This window comes from Rhinoderma darwinii, unplaced genomic scaffold, assembly GCF_050947455.1.
Source record: "Rhinoderma darwinii isolate aRhiDar2 unplaced genomic scaffold, aRhiDar2.hap1 Scaffold_94, whole genome shotgun sequence".
Taxonomy (NCBI): Eukaryota; Metazoa; Chordata; class Amphibia; order Anura; family Rhinodermatidae; genus Rhinoderma; species Rhinoderma darwinii.
This window is the reverse complement of record NW_027464514.1, coordinates 1,090,137-1,096,561: the sequence shown is the minus strand read 5'-3', so window position 1 is coordinate 1,096,561 and position 6,425 is coordinate 1,090,137.

Below are 6,425 nucleotides of genomic sequence, written 5' to 3'. Positions count from 1 at the left end.
TAACCCTAACATCTACCCTCTAAACCCCTAACGCCCTAAACCCTTACCCTAACCCTCTAACACCCTAACTCCAACCCTAACCCGCTAACCTCCTAACCCTCTTACTCCCTAAACCCCTAACCAAGTTCTTTACAGAAAGCGCTCTCGCTTAATATATCCACCTCTGCTTCAGAGGATTAGCAGGCCTGTGTCTGCTGTCATGCAGTGATGACATGATAACTACCTACACATGATTGCTATAGCCAGTCACTGGCCTCAGCATTGACGCAGCGGTCACGTGCGTGAAGCTGAAATTTCATCACTGCAGGACAGCTAAAATGAGTGGCAAGTCCACCGGAGCGGCAGGGATATACCAGGTGAATAATGTTTCCTCGTGTGTAATGTGTAAATGTATTTGTGTAATGTGCATGTGTGCGTATAATGTCGATATATGTTTGTGTGTAGAGTGTAATGTGGATATATGTATGTGCTTAATTTGAATATATGTAAATGTATCTGTGTAATGTATTTATATGTACGTGTGTGTGTGTGTGTGTGTGTGTGTGTGTGTGTATGGAAGTATGTATGTGTGTGTGTGTATGGAAGTATGTATGTGTGTGTATATGGAAGAATGTGTGTGTGTGTGTGTGTGTGTATGGACGTATGTAGGTGTGTATGTGCGTGTGTGTGTGTGTGTATGGAAGTATGTAGGTGTGTGTGTGTGTGTATGGAAGTATGTAGGTGTGTGTGTGTGGAAGTATGTAGGTGTGTGTGTATGGAAGTATGTAGGTGTGTGTGTGTGTGTATGGAAGTATGTAGGTGTGTGTGTATGTGTGTGTTTGGGGGTGTGTGTGTATATGTGTGTGTGTGTGTGTGTGTATGGAAGTATGTATGTGTGTGTGTGTGTATGGAAGTATGTATGTGTGTGTGTGTGTGTATGTATGTGTGTGTATGTCGTGTGTGTGTGTGTGTGTCGTGTGTATGGAAGTATGTAGGTGTGTGTGTGTGTGTGTGTGTGTGTGTGTATGGAAGTATGTAGGTGTGTGTATGGAAGTATGTAGGTGTGTGCGTGTATGGAAGTATGTAGGTGTGTGTGTATGGAAGTATGTAGGTGTGTGTGTATGGAAGTATGTAGGTGTGTGTGTGTGTGGGTGGGTGTGTGTGTGTATGGGGGTGTGTGTGTGTATGGGGGTGTGTGTGTGTGTGTATATGTGTGTGTGTATGGAAGTATGTATGTGTGTGTGTGTATGGAAGTATGTATGTGTGTGTGTGTGTGTGTATGTTGTGTGTGTGTGTGTGTCGTGTGTGTATGGAAGTATGTAGGTGTGTCTGTGTGTATGTGGGTGTGTGTGTGGGTATGGGGGTGTGTATGGGTGTGTGTGTGTGTGTGTGTGTGTGTATGGAAGTATGTATGTGTGTGTGTGTATGGAAGTATGTATGTGTGTGTGTGTGTATGTATGTGCGTGTGTGTGTGTATGTCGTGTGTGTCGTGTGTGTATGGAAGTATGTAGGTGTGTGTGTATGGAAGTATGTAGGTGTGCGTGTGTGTGTGTGTGTGTGTATGGAAGTATGTAGGTGTGTGTGTATGGGGGTGTTTATGGGGGTGTGTGTGTGTGTGTGTATGGGGGTGTGTGTGTGTGTGTGTGTGTGTGTGTATGGAAGTATGTTGGTGTGTGTGTGTGTGTGTGTATGGGGGTGTGTGTGTGTATGGGGGTGTGTGAGTGTGTGTGTGTTTATGTGTGTGTGTGTATGTATGTATGTGTGTGTATGTTGTGTGTGTGTGTTGTGTGTGTGTGTGTATATGGAAGTATGTAGGTGTGTGTGTGTGTGTGTGTGTGTGTGTGTGTGGAAGTATTTAGGTGTGTGTATGGAAGTATGTAGGTGTGTGTGCGTGTATGGAAGTATGTAGGTGTGTGTGTGTATGGAAGTATGCAGGTGTGTGTGTGTGTGTGTGTGTATGGGTGTGTGTGTGTGTGTGTATGGGGGTGTGTGTGTGTGTATGTGTGTGTGTATGGAAGTATGTATGTGTGTGTGTATGGAAGTATGTATGTGTGTGTATATCGTGTGTGTGTGTATGTCGTGTGTGTGTGTGTATGGAAGTGTGGGTGTGTGTGTATGTGTGTGTGTGTATGGAAGTGTGTGTGTGTATGGGGGTGTGTGTGTATGGGGGGGGTGTGCATGGGGGGGTGGGTGTGTGTGTGTGTGTTTTTTCGTGTGTGTGTGTGTGAGTGTGTGTGTGTGTGTGTGTGTGTGTGATCTTTAAAGACTAATGCTGCCCCTTCAGATTTGTATTTTTTATAAGTCCTCTTATCTTGTCATTTATTGTCTTTTTAACATTAGAAGCAAGCTTTTTCTAGTTTCATTTTAGGGTTTTTTAATACTTGTTACTGATAGGGTTATATTTTACAGTGTAATTACTTAAAGTACATGTAAAGCATTCCCATGTAGTGTCTGTATATTTATTTGACAATAGTTGCTCCCAGTCTATTTCCTGCTGCGCAGCCCTCAACCGGGAGAAATTGGCCTTTTTAATATGCAGTCAGTGTTTTACCCTCCCAGCCTGTTTGCTTTTAAGGTTTTGTTCATGTGGAGTATTTTGTAGGCAAAAAATTCTGCCTGGAAAAATCAGCTCCGCCTTTTTTTAAGTGTTTTTTTTTTACCACACACGTTTTTTGACACAGTTTTTGATGCGTTTTCCTACGTGGTTCTTTATGCCCATTTTAAAGCGTTATTTTTATCTCCTTCTTCAACAAGCTCTGTGGCTTGAAAAAACAAGTGGTTTGTATATCAAGTGGAGTTCCAAAAACCGGAGTTCAAAAGAGGAGTTAAAGCCCAAGTAAGTGCTCTTCTACTTCTTTTTCTTTTTGATTAACACCTGTTCGCTGTTTTTTTTTGTAACTTGGATAATGGATAGCAAGATTGGAGGTTTTCTTCAGTGCACAGTTTGCCATATGTATGCACGACTGGAGCCGGAGTTCCAGGGTGAATATCTCTGTGGCAGATGTGAGCATGTTGTTCACCTGGAAGCTCGTATTAGAGATCTGGAGGAGCAGAATGCAACACTGAGGAGGATAGACAATTTTGAGCGGAGCTTGCTGCTCACGGAGCATGCAGTTAGTGGGTTAGAACTGGAGGGTGAAGACATGGGTGAGCAGGATCAGGTAAGTAGCTGGGTTAATGTAGTTAGGGGCAGTAGAAAGGGGTCAAAGAAAAGGAAGGCCGTTCCGGTTTCTGACATTCCAGGCAAAATTGCCAAGTTGGGTGATGATGCGAGGGTGTCAGTTTCAGAAATGGCAGCCCTAGTGGATACTGATCTCCCTAACAGCCGGGAGAACAGCCCAGCTAGTAGTCGGCGGGATGGTAATGCAGGTAAGCCAAGACAATTGATAGTCGTAGGGGATTCTATAATCAGGAAGACGGATAGAATAATTTGTCGCCAAGACCACCTCAACCGAATGGTTTGCTGTCTCCCTGGTGCCAGGGTTCGGCATGTGGTGGAACGGGTGGACAAATTGCTGGGAGGGGCTGGTGATGATCCAGCTGTCGTGGTCCATGTCGGTACCAACGACAGAATAAATGGTAGGTGGAGGAGCCTTAAGAATAATTTTAAAGAACTAGGCTACAAGCTGAAGGGAAGGACCTCCAAGGTTGTATTCTCAGGAATACTGCCTGTGCCATGCGCATCACAGGAAAGACAGCGGGAGCTCAGGGAGTTAAATGCATGGCTAAGTCTTGGTGTAGAGGAGAAGGATTTGGGTTCCTAGAGCACTGGGCTGACTTTTCATTGGGGTACAAACTGTATTCTGCAGATGATTTGCACCTAAATGGAAGGGGGTCCGCTGTGCTGGGGGAGAGAATTCTAGCTGGGGTGGCGGAGTATTTAAACTAGGGCTGAGGAGGGAGGTCAATGTAGAAAAAAAAGGGGTAGCCAGGTTAGAGAGGGGTCAGACTATATTGGTGGGGGGAGAAACAGAATGTGTGGAGAGGACTAGACAACAAGATAAGGAGATCCTTTCGTTACAAAACATCAGTGTAAATAAAAAGGCCCGATTAATGTCAAATCACATTTCTGATAATAAAAGTGAAAAACTGACAGGCAAGTTAAAGTGTATGTTCACAAATGCCAGAAGTCTAGCAAGCAAAATGGGGGAGCTGGAGGCCTTGATACTGGAAGAAAATATAGATATAGTTGGTGTTGCTGAAACATGGCTGGACTCTTCACATGACTGGGCTGTAAATCTACAGGGTTTTACACTTTTTCGGAAAGACAGGACAAATAGGAAAGGTGGTGGTGTATGTCTGTATGTGAGAAATGATATGAAGGCGAGTGTGAAAGAGACAATAGTGGGTGAAGACTGTGAGGAGGTTGAAACCTTGTGGGTGGAACTAGAAAGGGAGGTAAACACTGAAAAAATTACTTTTGGTGTAATCTATAGACCCCCCAATATAACTGAGGAGATGGAAGGTCAGATATATAAACAGATGGAGCGGGCTGCACAGGCGGGTACTGTAGTGATAATGGGAGATTTTAATTTCCGGGATATTAATTGGTGTCATGGTTCAGCTTCAACTGCAAAGGGGAGACATTTCCTCAACCTGTTGCAGGAAAATTTTATGGGCCAGTTTGTGGAAGACCCGACTAGAGGTGAAGCTCTGTTGGATCTGGTCATTTCTAATAATGCAGATCTTGTTGGGAATGTCAATGTTCGTGAAAACCTCGGTAACAGTGATCATAATATAGTTACATTTTACCTATACTGTAAAAAACAAACGCAGGCTGGGAGGGCAAAAACATTTAATTTTAAGAAAGCCAATTTCCCCAGGATGAGGGCGGCAATTCAGGATATAGACTGGGAAGAACTAATGTCAAATAATGGAACAAATGATAAATGGGAGATTTTCAAATCTACTTTGAGTTATTATAGTGCAAAATGTATTCCTATAGGTAACAAGTATAAACGACTCAAATTAAACCCCACATGGCTTACACCTTCTGTGAAAGGGGCAATACATGACAAAAAAAGGGCATTTAAAAAATACAAATCTGAGGGTACAGCTGTAGCCTTTGTAAAATATAAAGAGCTTAATAAAATCTGTAAAAATGTAATAAAATTAGCAAAAATACAAAATGAAAGGCAGGTGGCCAAGGATAGTAAAACAAATCCCAAAAAATTCTTCAAGTATATAAATGCAAAAAAGCCCAGGTCTGAACATGTAGGACCCCTAGATAGTGGTAATGGGGAGTTGATCACAGGGGATCAAGAGAAGGCAGAGTTACTAAATGGGTTCTTTAGCTCTGTATATACAACTGAAGAAGGAGCAGCTGATGTAGCCGGTGCCAGTGCTGTTAATATATCAGTTGATATACTGAATTGGATGAATGTAGAGATGGTCCAAGCTATATTAAATAAAATAAATGTGCACAAGGCCCCGGGACCAGATGGGTTACACCCTAGAATTCTTAAAGAGCTTAGTTCAGTTATTTCTGTCCCCCTTTTCATAATATTCAGAGAATCTCTAGTGACTGGTATAGTGCCAAGGGACTGGCGCAGGGCAAATGTGGTGCCTATTTTCAAAAAGGGCTCTAGGTCTTCCCCAGGTAATTATAGACCAGTAAGCTTAACATCCATTGTGGGGAAAATGTTTGAGGGGCTATTGAGGGACTATATACAGGATTATGTGACAATAAATAGCATTATAAGTGACAGCCAGCACGGTTTTACTAAGGACAGAAGTTGTCAAACTAACCTAATCTGTTTTTATGAAGAGGTGAGCAGAAGTCTAGACAGAGGGGCCGCTGTGGATTTAGTGTTTTTGGACTTTGCAAAGGCATTTGACACTGTCCCCCATAGACGCCTAATGGGTAAATTAAGGACTATAGGTTTAGAAAATATAGTTTGTAATTGGATTGAGAATTGGCTCAAGGACCGTATCCAGAGAGTTGTGGTCAATGATTCCTACTCTGAATGGTCCCCAGTTATAAGTGGTGTACCCCAGGGTTCAGTGCTGGGACCACTATTATTCAACTTATTTATTAATGATATAGAGGAAGGGATTAATAGCACTATTTCTATTTTTGCAGATGACACCAAGCTATGTAATATAGTTCAGACTATGGAAGATGTTCATGAATTACAGGCAGATTTAAACAAACTAAGTGTTTGGGCGTCCACTTGGCAGATGAAGTTTAATGTAGATAAATGTAAAGTTATGCATCTGGGTACCAACAACCTGCATGCATCATATGTCCTAGGGGGAGCTACACTGGCGGATTCACTTGTTGAGAAGGATCTGGGTGTACTTGTAAATCATAAACTCAATAACAGCATGCAGTGTCAATCAGCTGCTTCAAAGGCCAGCAGGATATTGTCGTGTATTAAAAGAGGCATGGACTCGCGGGACAGGGATGTAATATTACCACTTTACAAAGCATTAGTGAGGCCTCA